This window comes from Adiantum capillus-veneris, chromosome 15, assembly GCF_014529385.1.
Source record: "Adiantum capillus-veneris isolate H3 chromosome 15, ASM1452938v2, whole genome shotgun sequence".
NCBI classification, from domain to species: domain Eukaryota; kingdom Viridiplantae; phylum Streptophyta; class Polypodiopsida; order Polypodiales; family Pteridaceae; genus Adiantum; species Adiantum capillus-veneris.
Window position 1 is genome coordinate 99,666,824 of NC_140945.1, and position 23,022 is coordinate 99,689,845.

Genomic DNA, 23,022 nt, shown 5'->3' on the forward strand with positions numbered 1-23,022 from the left:
AGGGCGGTCTTACCAAGTGCACAATTACAGTGGTAGTGTCTAAACCCTGTTGCAAGTGGTAGATACAAGAGATGTGGGTTCGAAAGTCTTAATGACTTTTATTTCAATCTTAATAAATGGACTTGAAATCTTTGTGAATCTCCTCTTGAGTGAAGCTCCTCTTCCCAAAGAGGTATGACTGGAATGAGCCTTTGAAGTTGGCTTTGGATACCTTTGGGTCAGCTCTTGGCCAATCCTTTTTAAATTCTTCGTGAGACAATGCCTTGTTAATTTTAAATCCAGTGTGGGAACCGGTGCCTAACAAATTCGCCTTTTATTTTTTTTCAATGCAAAAGAAACCAAAACAACTGTCGACTTGCAGACGAGGGCGGCGGTGGGACTTGTAGACGAGGGCGGCGATTAGAGAATGTCAAGGCGGTGAGCTGTTTTGAAAAGATTGCAGTACGTTGGCACCCTGTCCTTTGTGAGCCTTGCAACAATGCCTTTCGAGCTTGCGTCCTCTGTCGATTACCCCCCCTTTGGCCTAGTGATGCTCTTGATGCTCTGCAACTTGATGCTCTCGATGCTCTTGTGCAACAGGTAGCTGTCGAGAGAGGGGCCAGCGGGTGCAGGGGGAGGTCGCCAAGCCTGATGATGCTATGGCAGAGTATACGAGACGGGCATTGGGCTTCTTCATAGGCGTGTCAATGCGAGCTCTAGGTTTATACAGGGCTTTGCATGGGCAAGAGCATTGGGCATGCATGAGGTCGGCAGGACCGCTGTCATAATAGCCGAGGGCAAGGGGTTTTGTGTAGCTGCTAGCAAAACGCAGATGTGGCACACTGCTTGATGGCAAGGATGCGCAGCCTGTGGGAACCTACCCCAGCGGACCCACCAGGCTCGAAAAATTCAAAGTTGATTCAACTTTTGGGTCCGCCCGTGTTGCCCACTTTGGGTTGGCCAATTTGAACTTTGGACCCCACAAGCTAAGAACGACCTTCCTAATTTGAGCTAGCCAACAAGCCCACGGGCTTCCTTGTGAAAGGTCCTCCAAAAAACAAGGTGTTAAGCCAAGGTCGGCAGTCCCTTTCCCACACAAACTCACACACACACACCTATTTTTAGGCAAGATTGGGGATGGAGTTTTAGGGGGTTCTCGAGCTCGGATTTGAGTGCTTGCAGGTTCTATGGAAAGCTTGCGAGGAGAGCTTCGAGGTGAGGTGAACAATGCAAAAGGAAAACTAGTTTAATGAATTTAATTGAAGGGGAAAATGATGCAAAAATTGATGCAAAAAAGTCAATCTAAAATGCAATTCAAATGATGCTAATCCTCTCCGTAATCAAGTCTACCTAGCCATGGAGGGTAGTGGCCTCTTGGGTGTGCCAAGGACATGCCCACACATAGCTAGATTAGTGCTTAATTAGTGAGATATGGAACTTAACTATGAAACTATTAATGGACTGTGACAACAATTATGCAATGCTAATCGATCTAATGGAAATGCTAATGATTAACACACACTAATGCATAATGACAATCCTAGCTAGCATACCATGGCTCTGATACCAAATGTTAGGAATTGGATCGTGCTAGCTATGGTGGATGAAAGAGAAACATAGCTTCAATGTGTGAGCGTGTGTGTAAGTAAGGTTATCACTCAAGTGAATAAGGTTCCAAGATAGAATTAGCTTGGACTTATAAACACAATCTTGAGTATTGACTTAGCTTAGCACAAGCTCACCATGGACAAGCATGTAGTGCAAAATGAATTTGTTGTTTGTTCATTCAAGAAATGAGCTTTAAGTAGCTCTACAGCGTTGCTCCACAGTATCTGGGATAAATCCACACTCCTGTCCTTGACTCACACCTTAGGACAAAGCTCACACTTTACATATATACCTGTTCTTCTTGGGAGTAACCTTCTTGAAAGGTCCCATAAAAATCCAAACCCCATTTCATGAAAACACCCAGTGGTTGTACTGGTGTTAAGGAAGTCATGTCTGCTAGCAGTTGTGGGTCTACCCATTCTTTGACTTATGTCACAAGTTTTGCAAAAACTTCTGACATCGGATATCAATGTTTGCCACCATAACCCAGCCTGCAGAATCTTCTTGTAAGTAACATCACTAGAAAAGTGTCCACCAGATTCTTCATTATGCGCCTCTGAGATAACTTGCATTCTCCCCTCCATAGGCACACATCGGCGAAGAATACCATCAACACCTAATCTGTAGAGTGAGCCCCCAATGATGGTAAACTTTAAGCTTTTGATAACTAGAGCCTTCTTCTGGTTTTGCTTCCAGTCATCTGGGAAACCTCCCTGAGAAAGAAACTGATATACTTCATATAATTCAGGATCAACTCATTTTGCCGCTTCCAATTGAAATAATTCATCATCCACTGGTTCGTCTCTTAAAGACACTTCAGAATAGCCCTCCATACTCCTAGAGAGGAAATCAGCACCACAGTGGTTCTTGCCAGGTTTGTGGAAAATTCAAAATTCAAATTCCATAAGGAACATCATCCACCGTATTAGCTTGTCTTGAATAATGACTTTATTAATCAAGAATAATAGGGCCTGATGATCCACATAGAAATGAAACAATTTGCCTAACAAATAAAGCCTGAATTTCGTAGCACTGAAAACCATCCCAAAGAGCTTCTCATTCAGTGGTTGTATAACTTTGTTCAGCTTGGCTGAATCTGCGACTGGCAAAGTAGACATGATAGTCAGTCCTTCCATCTGGCTGGGCTAGTATCGCCCCATTGCCAGCCCCAAAGCATCCACATGTACATGGAAGATAACATCCCAACTTGGTTTCCGAAGGACTGGTTTACTGATAATGGCGCTTTTTAAGTTTTGGAAACTTTCCTCACACTCAGTAGTCCAATTGAACTTGCTCGTTTTCTTTGTGAGCTCATACAGTGGTAAAGCTTGGGAGGCAAATTTATGCACAAATTTTCTATAAAAGTTAATATATCCCAAGAAAGAACTTAGCTCAGATGCATTCCTCGGCGCCTTGGCCTGCTGAATGCACTGGATCTTGTCGTTGGCCATTTTTATTCCATTTCTTGGGAACAACTACAATAGGAAACAACCAATCGCTACTAGCTACTTCAGTGATGAACCCAGCTTTGAGAAGGTTGTCAATCTTTTCCTTGACCTTCTTAGCATAATTGGGATTCATTTGGTACCGCTGCAATCTTACTGTCCTGGCATCTGGCTTCAGTGGTATCCTTTGCTGGCAGACCTCTGGATCCACCCCTTTCAGATCAGTGTGTTCCCAGGCAAAAACTTCTTTGTAATGCTGGAACATTCTGTGTGCTTTCTCCTTCATTATAGGGTTGAGGTGTTTGTTAAATTTGATCATTCTAGGGTTGTCTTCAGAGCCTAGATTCCATTCCTCGATCTCTTGGTCATCTGGGAGTAACCAATTAGGCCCGCCGCCTTTTCTCTTGGTTGACTCTTTAGCGTAATACCAAGACGGTCCTTTGAGTTCCAAATCACTGTTTTGATTTGCCGTGTCCTCCCCAGAATGTGCTGGCTCATCTGGCGTGTTGGACTCAATTGATATTTCCGGCCTTCCAGTTAACTAAACTGATTGTTCTCCTGAATTGAGTTCAGTAAACTGGTCTGGAAATTGCTTCTTCTATTTGTCAGCTTGCTCCTTGTTCAATAGAACTGCATTGAGATCAATTTCTACTAAGGGAAAATTATTTAGAGATACTAACATCCTTTCAATCTTCTTGATCTTATACTTCTGGCATAGTTCTTTAGGTCTCAGCTCCTTTCTCCAGCTTCTAGTGTTGTTTGTCTGAATCTGGAATTTGCCACTGGCCCCTTGTAGAGTCAGAGTTTGATTAGCATAGTCGTGAACAGCCTCTGCCGTTCGCAACCATGGGCGCCCTAGTAGCATTCCATATGCTCCTTGCACATCGAGAACTAGAAAATTGGTCTTGAACTTCTCCTTGCCCACTCGTATCGGCATATTTTCGATCATACCAGTAGCTTGCACTACTCGATGATCCGCCATCCGCGCTTCAGGTTTGTGATGCCCATCCTCTGCTGAAGATGTACTCCCATGATGTTTACTCCTGCTCCTCCATCCAGAATGACACTCAAAAGTGGTTCCCATTTTTTTTGAACTTTATAATCTACGTGAATTAGCGGCACTTCATCATCTCTAACAGCCGTCCAATGAACTGTATGGGCGTCCGCCTCAGCCTTCCTTCGCTGTCTGATGAATTTTGCTGCTTCAGGCAAAGTTCTTCTAATGTCTTCCAACTCCACAGTGAGTTTTTGGATTCTGTCACACAGATTTTTACATGAATTTCCTCTTTCTCATGATCAGAGTTTTTGTCCGAGCTTGAAGAACTGGTAATATCTTCACAATGCCATTCCTTCATTTTAGTGCTTTTAGCTCCTCTATCAGCTCCCAACTCTTCAATCATCCCTTGTACTGCAGCCAACATGGTGTCAGGTATGCTAGGCTTTGAATGATCTATCTTAGTAGATTGGGCTGGTATCTTCTGAATGACCCGTGCTTCAGAACTCTCTGGTTGCTCTGACAGCTTCTTGGCTAAATCCTCTGTGATTTTCGTCTCTAGTTCTCCCTGCTCTTTCCATTCATCAACCACCTTTTCTTTACCCTTGGCCTTCCATACCTCTCTGTGTTGAGCCCATTTGCTGCTTCCAATAGTGACTGGTTTTTTTTGGAATCTCTGGGATTTCCTCAATCACTACACCTTTGCTTCGTGTAACTGCTCGTACTGGAGCTGGCTCTGGTACCTTTGACTCAGTAGCCACAGTCCCAAGTGTGTCTGGACATTGAGCCGCGAAATGCCCATACTTTCCACAAGTATAGCAATTCAGACTTTGGCTCTGGGAATTACCATGCCCCCGGCCCCAGCCAGTACCCTCTTGGTATCTTCCACACCCTGGACCAGTACCAATGGTACCTGGTTTCTCCTCCTGAGAAGCGTTGGCAGTTTCCACTCTTACTGGTTTGGCATTGGTAAATTCCACCACTGACAAGTCTTTGCCTTTTTTGAGATGATGAATCCTAATGCCATAGTTATTCCATAAATGGCCATAGGCTTTACAATAAGTACACTATGGGCACTCATTGGAAACATGGTCTTTAGACTTACATTTTGAACACCAGTGTCCATTCTTCTCACCGATTGTCTAGTCTGGCTAATCTAAGCAATTTGCCGAGCCATCTCTTCAAACTTCCTAGCCCAAGACCCCTTTTTAGGCTTATCCTTGGTCTTCTCATCAGATCTACTCTCAGAACTACAGGAAACCCCACTTGAATCAGAGCCATCAGTAGAAGGACTGCTATTACTGGACCTCATCTTCCTGTGGCCCTTTTCCTTCTTAGCTTGTTGTTCCAGCTTCAGGATTTGTTGCACCAAATCATTGAATTTCTTCTTTGGTGCTGGCACCTCTTGCTCCCTAAGCTTCTTACTGCGAAAGAAATTCAAGAACCATGCTCGCAGTCACTTTTTCGATGGTGGTTCCTTCAGCTGCCTTGTCAGCTCCTTGATTTTCTCAACATAGCTTCGGACTGACAATTTCCTCTGCTTAATCTTATCCAATTCACAAAGAATATCCTCATCACCTCTGTTGTCAGAATATTCCAGTCTGAAGGCTTTAAGTAGTTTATTATAGGATATGAGCTGGTAAGCCGGGTAATGGTAGTACCACTTCCTCGCTGCCTCCTTCAACGTTTGCGAAAAGTATTCACCCCAATCATCCTCATCAATATTTTTCAGCTCTGCATACTGCTCAAAAGCTTGGATGTGAACATCCGGATCATCCTTCTTACCCCCTTTGAACATAGGAAAATATATTTTCAACGAGGATGTGTAATCATGCCGATCACCGTTGGTCCTTCCTCTTCCCATCTTAGAGTCTGGACACCTCTTTGGAGTTTTCTTACGATTGTCTGTATCTGCATCCCAATTTATATCTGCCTCCGTCTCAGTTTTTGTGTCCTCCCTGGCCTATCTATTTGAAGTATGGCGACTTCCTTTACTGCCTTTGACGCCCTCGTCCCCCTGCCTGGACCAAGAACTTTTAGCCTTGCGTGCTTCCCTTTTTGCCCTTCTACGTCTGGACTGACTAGAATGCTGTGAGTCCTGCACCTCATCAACCTGACTGTGCTCCTCCTGAGCCTCAATGTCAGTCACCAGCTCATGCTTGGGGTCAAAGTCTCTTTTTGACTCCTCAGGAATAGGGTCAACACGGTAGGATGGTTTCCGGCCACGACTGGTTTTGGGTGCCATTACTGTCGAGAAACTTTCAACTGGGAGATGAGTTTTCTAGTCAACGAGCAACATCTCTAGCCACCGTGATCGCCAAAATGGAATTGGAGCTGATCTCTTTAGATAGTTGATTGCATTGTTAGAAGTTTACAGCTACGGGTGATGTGTTAGTTCAAGGAGTAGACTGGAAAAGGAAATAGAAACTAAACTGGAATACATCTACTAGAATGAGAAAAAGACTGAAGTACTGAGAATGATATTCAGATTCAGATTCAGATTCAGATTCAGAGAGAGAATGAGTACAAAGTATGTATGACTGAAGTACAGTGGGCTGCTGTATTTGAATTACAGGTGAAAGATTACAGACAAAGATGATGTAGCTCAAGAATAGCTCAGGGCTAAGGATTATGAATCAAAAGCTTAAGTAGAAGTACATCCGACAAATGACTCGATTCATGCCCACGACTAATGCCAGCAGCCCGATTACAATGTAATGGGTCCTATTTATATGCCTTGGGAATTACTGTGGTAACTGCTGTAGTAATTATTGACTGATCCACTGTTCGTCTCACAGGAGCCGGTTCCCACCTAGTGAGACTGTCTTAGCCATCTACACTTTGTAGATACTTTTATTTCATTAGGAAAGAAACCAAAAAACTCAAAAAACTAAAAATAAAATAAAATTTGCATTTCTCTTCCTGACTCTTCTCCTTGCATCACACACACATCCTATACCCCGTACACACCCTGTCCACACACATTTATGCACAATTAGGCACGTTTAGAGTAGGTACGCCTAGACAGCTCGATTTTTTATCAAATTTTTTTTGATTACTTTAGAATTGACCAGATTTAAGCCTGATTGCATGCATGGATGCTGTTTTTACACGTATTTCGACTTTGGTCTATATTTGGCCAGTTCATGAGCCTTAGAGCCTGGTCACGCGTAGTTTTCTATTTTGGCTTGATTTGATTGCAGATTCCACGAGAGATTACTTTTGACCTTGATTTGCTACTATATAGATTCGTTTGTGGCCTTGATATTGATCAAATTACGCTAGTTAGAGCCCATTCACACGCGAGATCTCGCATTGGATTGATTTTAGCTAGTGGTCATATGCTAGCACACGAGTAGAGTCTTATTTGAGCCGTTGATTGCTTTTTGAACTCGACTTACATTGAGAGACATTTTCTAGAGCTTGTTCATATGCAATGACCCTAGATTAGGGCTTGGCTAGCCTTTGATTGCCAGATCTGACATATATCAATAGATTTTGGTGACGATAACCCCTAGCGGTTCCAATTTAGTATTGCTACAATTGGTAGGAGAGTACCCCGGGGGGTTCACCTTACATAGTATGTGACCTATCACGTGAGTTCAACAGAAGGGTATTTAAATCCCTTAAAACTTACATAAACAAATTTACATAAGGATATGTGTTTGACAAATCTCAAAAAAATTTATAGAATTTAAAAGAAAAGGGTTCATTATATTTCCTGGAAAATTCACAGAATAGGGATTTTAGAAAAAGAGCCTGAATGTATATGATTTAGTGGTCTTAAATATAGTGAACCACCCGGGGAGAGTACGAAGGATTTTTATGCTATCGTGATCGACCTATACGTCGCTATCATGATGCTGCGCTATATTATGTGAGGCTTCCATCTCATGACCATTCTACTCTTGCTTTCCAGATGCTTAAAGCCAGTGCACACCCTACGATGCGTGATCATATCATAGATTCCATAGAGGTACTCTATCGAGTCCAAAGGATAGAATCGAGACATGAGATTATAGCAACATCTGCTGAGGATACTATCGACACATGATGGGGATGCATGACAATATGTTATATGCTGATGGGGATGATCGCATGTATTTTAGAGGTCATAGATGCATGTCCTAGAGACTCAGGTAGATTTTGGTACAGCCATGGGTAGTAGGACCTATGTTGGTCTTGATGGTTGGAGCACATACACAATGATTTTTGGCCTTCCATATGGACTTACCCCTAGCCCTAGATCACCTACTCCTAGTGCCGTAGCGGAGCCAGAGCCAGTGTCTACTCACACAATGAGATCACCTGGTAGAGCACCTCCACGATTCCCACCTAGACCCATTGTGCCTGCCACATGACACCATAAGCGATTCTAGATCTAGGTTGAGACCCTATATTGTTGCATCTCTTGAGCAGTTATTATTGCAAGATCTATGGATGCAGACTGAGATAAGCTTGAGACCATGTGTTGGGGTTAAGGCCTATATGCCTTGACCGGTCGCCCAGATCATGGGCGCTCGCCCACTGTTACCCTATACTGATAGTGAGTATACTGTATAGGGGGAGCTGCCACTTCACAGTCTCCCCACCCACATTGTGTGTGTGTCTCCTTCTCTCACTCTCCGTCTGTGGTGCTCCCCGATCCCCTTCAATTGGTATCAGAGCTTTGGCTTCGCGACAGATGGAGTGCTACAGAGTAGTGAGCTCGTTGTGCACACAGTTGGGGCACGACTTGAGCAGTCACACAGAGAGGTGACAGAGTCAGACATGCATGCTTTGCTAGTGACTGAGCAAAGCAGAGAGTCAATTGTGTGAGATACTTCTATGCAGGATAGACAGGTAGAGCGGTCTTGCTCTAGTGAGTCACACCAGGAGGACGTTGTGCAAGAGTCTATGCATACGGAGTTAGAGCATGAGAGCTCTAGTGAGTCACAGCAGATTAAGTGGTCATGTTTGCAGTGGATGATTGCAGAGGAGACTGAGATGTCAACGATTATGCAGTCATTCCTTTCTATGCTCGACAGTGAGCATGGGGATATAGTTGTGCAGGATATGTCTTCCAGCTGGTTTGCTCTGAGGTTGCACGACAGGTTGATGCGTCTTTTGCAGACAGTCAGGAGATGCATGTGGCTGATACGCCTTGTCAGTCTGAGATGCCTATTGCCAGGGATATATATGTTGATGCATGCTCCGTAGAGCTAACAGGGCCCGCTAGCATTGCATCGGCATTCGGTGGTCTCATGTATGAGATGTTGATCTTGAGACCGGATATCGCAGCTGTAGTGGGAGCATTTGCAGTTGGGGTTGTCAGTCGTTTGTTGACTGATGATGGCATAGTGCACGAGGGAGATATGCAGGTATTGCATACATACTTGTAGTACGTGTGCGGTACGTCTGGTGGTGTATGGACTTACACGGGAGCAGGACAGCCGGATGCACACGATCATAGCTAGCTAGTGGGCATCGATTGAGAGCAATTTTCTCTCGCCTTTTGTAGTATTTAGACTAGCTTCCCTTGCTTAAAGGCACAGTCGCCTTTAAGTGGGAGGTTGTTGGGGTATAGGCGTCTGTGCCTTGCCCGGCCGCCCAGAGTTTGGGCGCCCACTGACTTGTATACCTTATACATAGCATAAATGTATAGGGGGCTGCTAACTCTTTGAGTCTCCCCACCCATATCTGTGTGTCGTGTGTCTCCTTCTCTCTCTCACTCTTTGTATGTGGTGCTCCCCGATCCCTGGTGAGCTCGCTTTCGATGGAAGCTTGAGAACGATGAGCAACCACCAGATCTGTGCTCATGGAAGCTTGAGGGGCATTCCCAAGCTTGAGGGAAGAGTGTATTGCAAGTGTGTATGGTTATTTGCAGCCATACTTGCAGGAAAAATGCAGATTTTCATTTCCGCAGGTCATTTTTCGGGCCCCAAAAATAGTGTTTTTTGCATAACTTTTGCATACGGAATGCGATTTATGCAAGGTTAAGGTGTAGCCTGGGGTTTTGGCACGTTCCGGACGCAATGGTGATGTCCATTTGAGCTGATTTTGACCTCTGAAATTTCTGCAGCAGCAACAAGTTTTTGCTGCGTTTTTGGACCGAAAACGACGTTTTTTGGCATAGCTTTCACACCCGGATTCGGATACATGTGATCCAGGAGTCTATCTTGAGATTTTGGCACGCTCCGGACGCGCTCGTCATATCAGAATTTTAAAATTCTGAATGCTGAATTTTCTGCAGCAGCAGTTGTTTATTGTGTGTCGAGGATTTCACACATGGTTTGCTCTCAGATGTGAGAGTGATATTTGCTGCAAGTTTCCTCACAGGTGGGAGGATACGATGTATGCCTTATTTGTTTTGATGCTCAGGGAGACTTATGTGATTGCATTTTGAGCTCGGCAATGTATGCCTCGAGCATGTTTTTTTGGCAGTCACAGGTAGAGCAGATATTTGTGTACTAGATTTGCAGATGTTTGCAATGATGTATGCAAAGTGTGGAGATTGGTGCATGCATTTGGAGTGGGGTTTGATGCGCTTTGGTTGCTCATAGTTTTGAGCGTGCAGTCAATTTGGTTACTGGTTTTGTGGCCGTTTTACTGACGAAACTCTGGTAAAATTTTCCCAGGAGTTTTATGAGATCTAGGTAGAGATTGCGGGTTGCACTCGGCATTTGCGTGCGGTGTTCTCTGTAGGTGGGAGATTTGTGCGTGTGTATGCATCGATACCGCACAGTGTGGGCTTGGTGATTAGCTCACAGTTTGACAGGCGTGCAATTATCTTGGCACACTCACAGGAGTGAGTATTGTGATGTATGCTTGTGTGGCTAGGAGCTAGGTAGCCGGATTTGAGCACTAATGGCTTGAGGTTTTTCAGTAGGTTTCAGCTACAGGTTTACAAGTTTACACGCAGGTTTGAGGGTTTATTTGGGCGCTGAATTTTCAGCCATTGTTTCCTCTTTGCATGTGTCCATGTATGACTCAGTTGTAGGCTGATCTGGGACACGTTTGTGACTTGTTTATGCAGTTGTTTAAGAGCTGAATTTTGGGGCTGATTTACAGCCATATTTACAGACTTTTGTTGATGCGATTCAAGCCAGTTTACGGCTGATTTGGTTGACATTTGCTACTCATTGTTGGTTGCTCTTTTGCGAGCATTATGGCTGATTTTTCATTTGACTTTCAACGTTATGGTCTGACACAGTTTGATGGTGAAGATTTTGTTGCTTGGAAGGAGCATATGCTTGTTGCATTGGCGGATTTGGGGTAGGATAAACCCTTGCGTGGTTTATCGGCGAAGCCCAAGTCTATGCGTGATGATGATTGGTAGGATCTTGATGAGTTAGCAATGTCTATGATTCATTTGCATCTGGTTGAGTCTGTTGACTGGCAGGTCTCGAGGGAGACTACAACTCATGCTTTATGGCAGAGTTTACATGCTATGTACGCGACATCCATGTCTACAGGGGAGTTTAGTCCCACTTCTATGTCCATGGGAGAGATTGGTCTCACACGCAAGTCTCGACGGCATAGAGACTTGACATGTTGGCATTGTGGACATAGAGGGCACATTAGGCGTCGATGTTTCAGGCGTTTGAGACAACGGAGGCGACATATGCGTAGTGCAGATTTGGGCATGACAGATGCTAGTGAGATCAGTACGGTGGTTACTGAGTATGCTTGTGACGGCAATGTCACATTTACATCTAGCTTGTCTTCAGGCGATCTTATGTCTACGGATTGCATATCGGATTGCACATTGTCTTCACATTGGTTACTAGATTCAGATGCTACTTTCCATGTCACGTCGCATCGTGAGTGGTTTAGCACGTTTTCTAGTGGGAGACTTGGTTGTGTGCACATGGCTGATGGTTTTGTGTATGACATTGAGGGTGCAGGAGATGTATGTTTGTCCTTGCCCAGTGGTATGAGATTTACTCTACGTCATGTGCGTTATGTGTCAGATCTGAGACGGGATTTGATCTCAGTCAGACAGTTACGGGATAGTGGATGCCGGGTATCACTGCTTGAGCCATCTTTTGTGATGCATTTGGGTTCGCTAGTGATTGCGAGAGGTGCCAGGAGTGGTACAGGTTACCCATTGCATGTGGATCACGGGAGAGATGGTGTTGTCTTTGTGATCATGCAGCCAGGTAGAGAGCGAGAGAGTAGGCGAGTCTCTTTTGCTTCTAGGTTGCAGGATGCTTTGAATGGAGTGCAGAGCAGTGACCTTGTTGTGCAGGTTGCGTCTACGGATGCACAGGTAGAGCGGGACATCTCTAGTGAGTCACAGCAGGATGAGTCATCAGAGGTGATGACAGAGATGACTCACATGGATGCTGAGATGTCGGCTATTGTGGAGTCATTTCTTGATATGCTTATGCCAGAGCTTGATGCAGATTCAGGACAGATGGATACTCTTGGTACACATGTGATATGTGGTGGGCACGAGGAGTCACTCCAGAGCTCGGTGTCAGAGTGCCATGGTCTCTATGATAGGGGACAGGATTGCCATGAGTTGAGTTCTGAGTTGGAGGTGGCAGAGGTTGCCAGGGTTGCATCAACGTTCGATGTCCTCATGTATGAGATGCTGATCTCGAGGCCCGACATAGCAGCTGCAGTGGGAGCATTTGCAGCAGGGTTAATTAGTTGTTCGATGATTGATCTCGGCATAGAGCATAGGGGAGATTTGCAGGTATTGGAACGATACTTGCAGGAGTGCATGAGCTCTTGTAGACTCTTTGCAGAGCTTGGAGCTAGCTCTGTGTGGCTTCCGCAGTGGGATGTTTGTCTATCAGTAGAGCCGGATGCACTAGCTCATCGAGAGTCAGTGGGCATAGGTTGAGAGAATATCTCACCTTCTATTAGTTGTACACTAGTAGATCTTGCTTAAAGGCACATTGGCCTTTAAGTGGGAGGTTGTTGGGGTTAAGGCCTATGTGCCTTGACCGGTCGCCCAGATCATGGGCGCCCGCCCACTGTTACCCTATATTTATAGTGAGTATACTGTATAGGGGGAGCTTCCACTTCACAGTCTCCCCACCCACATTGTGTGTGTGTCTCCTTCTCTCACTCTCCGTCTCTGGTGCTCCCTGATCCCCTTCACCATGATCCTCATAGAAACCATCTAGAGTCCTTGTCACGACGAGTGCCGCACACAATTTATTATATCGAGAGCAGAGCTACCACAAGCTAATGAGATGAGAGCACTCGATGCACCATGGATGATGCCACCACAATTTTGTATCCATGAGAGAGCATCCACGGCCCTTGATGACACCACGTACCACTTATTTTTTTAAAGAGGCTGTTGCGACCACACAAACTTTTAGAGACATATCTCGATCACATGACCATGATAGAGTTGTGTCACATGTGATTACGGCTTTGATGAGCAACATGAGTCCTACGACGAGCAATGAGCTCTAGAGAATAGCTATTTTGTTAGCCATCGATAGACCTGTGCTAGTCTTGTGTGGTGAGTAGAGAGGATTATGCACATTTCATGATTTGAGCAGGGCGAGTTTCTTTCAAAAACTCAAGGGCTTAGTTCAGGATACTCCCACACATCATCTAGTGCATGTTACACCTAGGCTAGGACTATCAGGATCCTTTAGAGATCAGTATGACACGATGTTTTTGCCGATGCTTGAGTAGACTTACGGAACATAGAGCCTCTATTAGATGACGAGTCCCTAGATACACATACTCATCCTACACTAGTAAAGTTGCATAGACTTGAGCATACACAGACATATGTTGACAATTGTGGACTTAGGTATATAGAGAGTCTAGCACACCTTGTGGGTCACCTCCGAGTGTGAACATCATGCTTTTGTTTGACTGAGATCCTTGAGAGCGAGTATATAGAGGCATTGATCACTCCATGTATGTGGTGACCGCCGCAGGATTGCGATATACGCCGCGACCACCACTGCTAGATTCATCATGCTATAGAGCTAGACTGTTACCATATACATGTGGTAGTGATGTGTGTGAACACACTAGGACCGCCGGGGCATTTTTTCACTCTTTAGGAGGTTTTTTCCCCCCGAGCATTGTATATACACCCATCACTATAGGTCTATCTATCTTTCCATAGCACACTAAGTAACACACTCTCTATTGTGTGCCTTGAGCTTCCTTTTTCTTCTCCAAGCTGTGTACGTTTCTCTGCAACCCTAATTCCAACAACTGGTATCAGATCATGTTACGTCCTCCCGGGCTTAGTCGCCACCTACTCCAGCACTCGCCTGCTCGCTTTCTCCGATTACAGTGAGGTTTGGTGAGCGTTCGCAGGTCGACAAATATTTTGGGTGAGTTCGTAGAGCTCAGTCTGCTCAAATTTCTGATTCGGGCTCAATTTGGCCTTCGTTTCCACTACAGGCAGGTCTGCACATGCAATTTTGCCATTTTGTGCCATTTTGTGCATAACAGGTGTCTTACAATCTTCTAAGATTTGTGCTATATAGCACGTGTTGTTTCCGCTCCGTTTCTCCTATTTTCGGGTAGTTTTTACATCAGGTGCAACATTTACCATGGCTGACAACAACACAGATGTCTTCAAGATGTTTCCTGTTGAGGACAGGTCGGATGGGGACAATTACCCTATGTGGGCTTATATGATGCAACACGTTCTTGTGTCAAAGGGCATTTGGAATATTGTGCAGGGCATTGATGTACGTCCTGGTTCTGTGGATGTAGGCGATGTTGAGGATGTTGCAGGTCTTGCTGCAAGGATTGCTGCTATTAGAGTTGTTTTTCCTACGATAGAACAAGCTCATCGGGATGTAAATGATGCACAGGCTGATGCATTGATTGCGTTGTCTGTGAAGCGCATCATTGTTCCTCACATCCGTTCAGCAAAATATGCAAAACAACCTTGGGATATTCTAGCAGTTCGGCAAGCCGCAATGAGGCTAAAATTGCTTTGCTGCGTAAAGAGCTGGAGTCGAAGATTATGCATGAGAAAGATGATATGGACACTTTTCTTGCTGGTGTCAAGGATATCACTGAGCAACTTATTTGTGCAGGTGAATACATTTCAGACACTTCCATTGTGCAGACTGTTCTTGATGCCTTACCAGATTTTTGCTAGTACTTGGAGACTTATGACCCAAGGAAATCCAGAAGTTGTCAATTTTGATGCATTCTGCACATTGCTATTGCAAGAGACACTTTCCAGAAAAAACAAGACTAAACAGCGTGCAGTTGAACATGCTTTTATTGCTTCTCAAAGAAGGGTGGTAACAGCAATGCAACCACTTCTTATGGTTTTGCTGCGAGTGGCAAAACTTCTGTTCCTAATGCTTCTGTTGGTAGCAATTTCCATTATTGTAAAGCTAATGATCACTTGATCAAGTCGTCTCCTAAGTTGACGGCCAAAGAGGCTAAGAAGAAAGAGGATGGTTCCACTGCAAATGCTCGTTCCACTACAAATACAACCATTGTTGAATCTTCTGTGAAAGGAGACTATGTTACTGATGTTGATCAGAATGGGATTTTAGCGCAGGGTGCACTTACAATCCTGCTATCCATGATGCATGCTTATCAGTTGGCTGCAGATTCACATGTGTGGTATTTCGACTGTGGTGCTACAAAGCATTACCTCACATCGTGAATTGTTCACCTCTCTCGAGTCTGAGGGAATTCAGTCACATGTGCCACTTACAATCCTGCTATCCATGATGCATGCTTATCAATTGGCTGCAGATTCACATGTGTGGTATTTCGACTGTGGTGCTACAAAGCATTACCTCACATCGTGAATTGTTCACCTCTCTCGAGTATGAGGGAATTCAGTCACATGTGCCAACAATGCCTCTTATCCCGTTCAGGGAGTTGGAAAGATTGTGCTTACTGCTGCTAATGGCAGTTCTTTCACACTTGTTGATGCACTTTATGTACCTAGGATCAAGAAGAATCTTTTGTTTGTATCTGCACTTGCTAGACTTGGACTTGTAGTCAAATTTGTGGATGCCAGATGTACAGTTCATGATCTCAGTTTTGGTGATGAAATTGTTGCATTTGGCCTTTTGTGTCGTGGGTTGTATAAGCTCACTTTGTATGACAAGTGTGGACAAAATTTTGCAAATGCTGTTGTAGATTCAAGGGCTATTTTAGATGCAAAACTTTGGCATGCACCTTTTGGTCATCTGAATTTTGCCAGTTTGCTGCATTTGCAAAAATTTGATATGGTTGCTTCTTTGCCACCACTAGAAGCACCTGTCAAACATGTTTGTGAAGGCTGTATTTTGGGTAAGATGCAGCGTTCTAAGTTTTCAAAGGATGGTACCGTTCGGGCCACATGCAGGTTACAGCTTGTGCATAGTGATGTTTGTGGACGCATACAAACTCCGTCCTTCGCAAATTACCTTTACTTCGTGACTTTCATCAATGATTACTCCAGGCATGCATGGGTATTTCCGCTTAAAGGGAAGTCCGAAGTTTTTATGTGCTTCAAACAATTTTGGCTATGGTTGAAAATGTCTCGAAATGTACTATGGGCACCCTTCGTTCCGATCGAGGGGGGGAGTATATGTCTCATGAATTTAATGCATTTCTGGCTAGTCGTGCGATAAAACACCAATGTACATTGCCTTATACACCTCAGCAAAATGGTGTTGCTGAGAGGAAAAATAGGTCACTTACGAAAATGGCATGATGCATTAGGAGAAAGTTGGACTCACTTTTGGGCCCTGTAAGAAGTGCCACGTCGGCTTAGAGAGAGAAAATGATAATGTTAAATTGTGCATTTTATGTGATACTTTTCTCGCAACAAAAAGCCAAAATGACATTCTTTGGTAGGTAGCCGCCGTCTTTATCCTTCTTATCCTTTGTTCTCTTGTCAGGAATCCAACTAACCGTATGACTCATGATTTGAAATGCCAACTTACAAGTGTTTCCTCCAGAAACATAAGCCACAGGAACTCTTTCAACTCTAAACTTGAGAATATGGCCTTCCCTCCCAAAACCTGAGATATTTCTCCGTCTTCTTCTCTATCAACTCTAGGAATGGAGAACACATCTTTTCCTGATGAAAACACTAATTTGAACTTACAATCCTTAGCCCCTTTATCTTTAACACTTACCCAAAGAAAGAACACACATCATCTTCATGTTGATGTATTGCAAGAGTACGCACAGTTGCAGAAACGTAGGAGGAAGTCTTTCTTATCTCAACGGGAGAAAGAACTTAGAAGGACAAACAAGGAACATCATTTGGATTTGTGTACCTATGGGTCTATTTATCCAAAGGATCCTACGACAAATGTGCCACCTCCCTTTGCTAATATCACTAACCTCTTACATTTCACAGGCGATGGCAAGGATGGACTATTGGGATACACCGAACATTTGGAAATGAGAGGATTGAATGTGGAAAGGCAAAGAAACTTTCTGGCGACGGAGAACATGCAGTTGAAGAAACTTAATGAAGCATGCTCTCAAAAGATTTCTCAAACAGAGAGACAATCCAAGGCCTTGAGAAGAAGATCACAAGTTTGCGAGAGAAAGACACCGTGCTTGGTAGTCGGAAAAGAAAACGAGATTTGTGCAACATTGAGAACATGAAGGTTGGTAGTGGTGGCGTGAAAAAATGAATATGAGCTTTAAGGTAACTCGAAGTTTGTTTCTTCAATGTGCTTCATTAAGAAATGGATACACTTACTTTCCTATACGTGATCATAACACATTGTGATTTTTTGGCAGGTCTTTACTGCATCCAAACTCGAACGGTGCAGGCTTCAATGCCAGAGTGCATTATAGCCGTCTAGTTACAAAAGAGGTAGTTGAAGAGACGATAACTCAGAAAATATTTTGTAAGTTGAAAGGGAGGCTACTTACCTCCTTCATGAACAAGAATCAACTGGAACCAATGAAAGTGCAAGCAATACTTGATGAGAGTGGCATCTTGCAGATGGGATACAGGGCACTGTTCAAAGCATTAGCTAAAAAGTCTCAAAATAAACTACAGAGAGGATAATTGCTGCCAAAGCCATCACATGTAAAGGCTACTCGCCGGCAGGTAAACGATGAGGTGTTTGAGAAACTTGGGTCACCATGCCATATTGAAGCAACGTTCTTAGGCAAGGGCAGCAGAGAGGTACAGTTTAACGAGCACAACAACCTCTTCGTTGATCTTGAAGCATTGCAAAGGTATGCAGTTCACTTCTTTGACATCAGTCGAGATGAGTGCGGTGGGGTTCTCAAGTTTGTTTTGAAGCTCGACGAGTGCGAGGTCCTGAAGAACAAGAAGTTGGAGAGAGTCACCATTACCCTCATGAACAGAGCTCTGGATCCATCAATAACGAAAGAGGATCCATGATACTTCAGCGTGCAATTAGAAAACAACATTCTAACTCTAGGATCATTTCAGGTACACTTTGTTCACTCTATGATAACAAAAAATATTGATTATTTGGCTGTTGATTTTGTGTTTTCATTTTTCACTACAGGTTGATAAGAAAAATTTTGAAATCCTCGATTGGGTTTTTAGTCAAACCCAAATTCCTTCTATCATCAATGAACAAAGAAACGGAGCCATTCTTTCAGTGGAAGTATTTGTTGTTTACATAGTGGAATGGCACATGGCAGGTGACTTAAAGACCCTTAAGTGTATGTACAACATAACACACGGAGCAGCTGTGGCAAATCCATGCTTATATTGCATGGCTGATGCACAATCACTTCAGAGTGTGCAATGGGTTAGAGATCCCAACAGACATCTTGAAGATAAAAATTTTAAACTAGTGCATGATATTTCTCTGAGTAGAGTTCACGTCTGTACACTTCATGCACTCTGTCAAATAATTGAAAAGGTGGTTCATTTGTACATATGTTTTGCATGGACATTAAAGCCAGAGAGTGAGTCAAAAAGAGTGATCAAAGCATTAGAGGGAGTGCTCTCAGACATTGGTTTGCATGGAGGCAATGTCAAAATCGAAGAGGACCCTAAGATGTCTCAAAGTTGGTACAAGGTACCGAGGAAAGCATCGATAGGCGGAGTGAAGGCAAGAAGGTTTTTTGGGTTTAGCCTCAAAGATTCAGATAGAGAAGAAAGGAGAAACTTGTTCAACAAATGGAAACAGTTACATAAAGTGCTTAAAGACAATGCTGGTGGTGGGGCAATCCAGAATCACAAGGCGAACGTGTGGAAATCACTAGATAAAATTTTCCATTACGTTGAGCAGCATTCTTGGGACCAAAGTAATCTCACATCATTTCAAGCAGCCTTGCTGGATTGGGAAAAGGCTTACCTTACAGGGTGCGGTGGGTAACATATCACACATTACATGGTGGGTTGGCATTCTATGTATACAAATTTTTTTTTTAAATTGTACTCTACTGACCATTTTGTTTTATTTCAATGCAGCACATATTGTTCAACCATGGTCCATATTTTGCCAAGACATACGGCTCACTATCAATATGGTCCACACAAGGCATGGAGAAAACCCACTACATGGCAAGAACAAGTTATTTTAAGCACACTAGACCTGGGGGAGGAAAAGAAAAGGCCAATAGCCTCTTAGAGTTACACCAATGGACTTATAGGCGACTAATTCATAGAGCAAGGCAAAAAGAACTTCTTAAAAGTTCAGAAATTACACGGTCTTTACAACACATCCGCAAAGAGAAGAAACAAATGGCTTGGGGAGATTCAAATGCGGCAGAGTGCCATGCGAGGTGGCGACGGTCATGAGTCAGGAGCGGGAGAAGATGGACCTGAGCCCGTCGTTTTTATCCTCTTCGATGCACCTCCTTCTTCCTCACTTTGTACCTCTTCAATGTGCAAGCTCTGTAGACAAGCTTATTCCTCTGTTGATGGCAGCATCCCCACGGGCATCAGGCATCTTCTTTCCCTCAGAAAGTCGCTTGTTGTATGGATCTAAGCTTTCCGAGTCTTCAATCCCTGCAGCCAGAGCTTGAGCTATGCAGGACATGAAATAGGGGGCTCTGAGTGCTTGGCACCCATACCCAATACCAAATACGCGTAGAGAAAACTGTTTCTCAATCAGAATTAGTCTTTCTGCGTTTAGTGGGAGGGGGTGCCCACCACACAATCTTGTAATAACTTTCATTGCAAACAGTGGGAACTTTGCATTGTCATCGGAGTATTCCTTGTGGTATATTATGATCTACATAAAAATTGCAATGAATTTATGGGCCGTAAGTGAGATGAGTACAATTGCCAAGTACTTAAATTGGTTCTACAAACCTTTTTTTGGTTGAAACGCCCGATGTAGTGAGACAACGCCGCATCCTTGCCTTGGAGTCTAGTGAGACAAGCCCTTGCCGTGAGCCTTCCGCTCTTCTAAGAAAACTATCGTCATACACTAGCACTTGGCAGCAAAAACAAAATGATCATGATATTTTATCACTGGGCCATCTCTAATACCATTTGAATGCACGACAAAAGTTACTATCTGATTCTCGTCCATTTTCAGCATCGACCTCTCCCACAAGTGAATAGACTGACTATTCATTACCTGATCTTTGGGTGCCACGTGCCTACCTATGTTTTCCAAGCCGAGTTATTTTGTTGTTGATTCAAACTACTCATCTGTTGGCAAATTGGCCTCTTCGTACTTCGCTTCATTGAACGTATCTTTGATCAGTTGCCACCCTAAAATGAATTGTGAGTCGCAGACAGCTGTGTCAGCAAACAATAAGATGTTGGTCCACTCCATCATCGTCCACAAACGTCTACTTCACAAAAATGCACAATTGTCGCTAGGCAGTAGTCCTCCAATATATTGAGCTCATGCATGATATCTGTGAGCAGAACATAGTGGGTGTCGCCCGCCATAGCAAAGCTGGGAGCACAATTTAGAGGCAAAGTCACTTCCTTACTTGGACTTTCTTGCTTGCACCCTATTGCTGCATCCGCAAGAGAAACAAGAGTTATAAGCCAGCATCAAATGTTTCCTTTAGTGTCTCTACCCGCTCTTCTTCTGGGTCGAACTGCACCTCCACATCCTCTACCTCTTCCTTCGGCGCCAATGGACAACTACCGAAAGTTGTTGATTGTGAAGTCTCTGACTCACCATCCGTCTGCAAGTATAAGTAAGAGACAAACCCATGGTAGAATTCCACTAAGAGACACTTTTTGAAGTGCTTCATACACCTGTCTTGTACAAGCAGTGCATTGGAGGGACACTTTTCTAGACAGCGATTCAGTCTCCTTGAAGCACTCTTGTCTGGGTCAAGGTCGGCTTGGTGCACATATCTCATACCATCAACTGTCATGGAATTGTCACAAGTGACTGCCTCATATTGTTGCAAATGGGTTTGTAGGTACTCAAATGAGCAATCTATAATCCTCTGTATAGAAAACTCTACATTGAACATTCCTGATAGTTCTGGTGCACGGTGATGAGCACGGGTGTTATATAAGAACTTGAATAGTTTTTCTTCACATGTATCCTCGCTCACGTATGTCTGCAGGACTATGATCCCCATGACTGAAAGAAAAATCAAGCCAAAACTATTTGGTGTCATAACCAAGCGAATATTGAGCCTAGAGTACCCCTCAATGTCTCTTTTCGCTTGGTTCTGTCCCGTGCGCTAATGTCATAAGAGGTGACGTTAGTTGAGTCAGAACCAAGCAAGTAGGGGCCCCAAGAATCTCCGAAGGGCCCTATTTGCTTGGTTCTGTCCCGTGCGCTAATGGCATAAGAGGTGACATTAGTTGAGTCAGAACCAAGCGAGTAGGGACCCCAAGAATCACTAAAGGGACCTATTCGCTTGGTTCTGTCCCGTGCACTAATGTCATAAGAGGTGACGTTAGTTGAGTCAGAACCAAGCGAGTAGGGGCCCCAAGAATCACCGAAGGGCCCTATTCGCTTGGTTCTGTCCCGTGCGCTAATGTCATAAGAGGTGACATTAGTTGAGTCAGAACCAAGTGTTAGAAGCTCGACACACCCCACGGCAACTAACTACTCGGAAGATTATTATTTTTGTAATTATTCATTCATTGAGGAAAACCTGATTTTTCACCTTGTAAATATTGGGACTTACAAAAGTTTCCAGATTGTATCCCAGTTTTGATAGTTAGATTGTGTAGATGGTTGATTTTGGAACTCTAGGGTTTGAGAATTGTAAGGTATATATACCACTTTTTGACCTTAATGGAAAACCTTTTGTCATTTTTAAAAACAAGTTTTGAAGTCTGTGAGTGAGCGTACTGTGTACGAGAGAGAGTGTGAGCTTCATCTTCACGCTACGTGTGCACCGGTGGTTGGAATCGAGTGCGGAGAAGTGCAGCGGGTTACCCTTGACGAGAGCTACACGATGATACCTACATTATGCGCGTACGGTCCGGTTATGTGAGCTCCTTCTACGAGCTTCATCTGGTGTTTGGGTGAGCATACGTTGTCCGATTTTGCATTGCAGCATATCCACGCGTTCACATTGAGTAGAACTACACATTAAGCACTTTAGATTTTGGAAACGAAGACCTGCAGATTTCGACCAGACATCCTACGTGATTTTGCACCGGTTGTTTTGGGTTGGGATTTTGATTCATAGACCTTAGGGAGAGCAAACTATTTGTGTTAGTAGGGTCTCCTTCAAGTTCTATGTTGTTTCGAGATTGTTTGATGGGTGTTCGGCTCTAGAAAGCGTTGTAGGAAGTTTCCTCTTATGTACTCTTGAAGGCTGTGACTTAGACAATTGGTAGAGACCTCTGTAGGAATTAGTTAGGAGTTGGTCGAGTGTAGGTTGAAACCTTATGCTTGCTTCCACGTGCCTGCGGGTCGACCTTCGTCCTTAGCTGACATTATATGTTAGTTGAGTTCTCACTGTGCTGACGTCCGTCGCGGCGTATCCGTCCAGCATTGGCACCGCTGCCAGGGACGAGGGCCTTAAGTAGGTGACCGAGACTAGTCCTTGAGGATAGAGGTCCCTCTGGCTTGCTAGAGTATATTCATTCTTTTAGATAGGATCGGAGAGTGGTAGACTCTTTTGGTCTTAGGGGGAGTCTAGGGAGCGTGTGTCTGGCTTAGA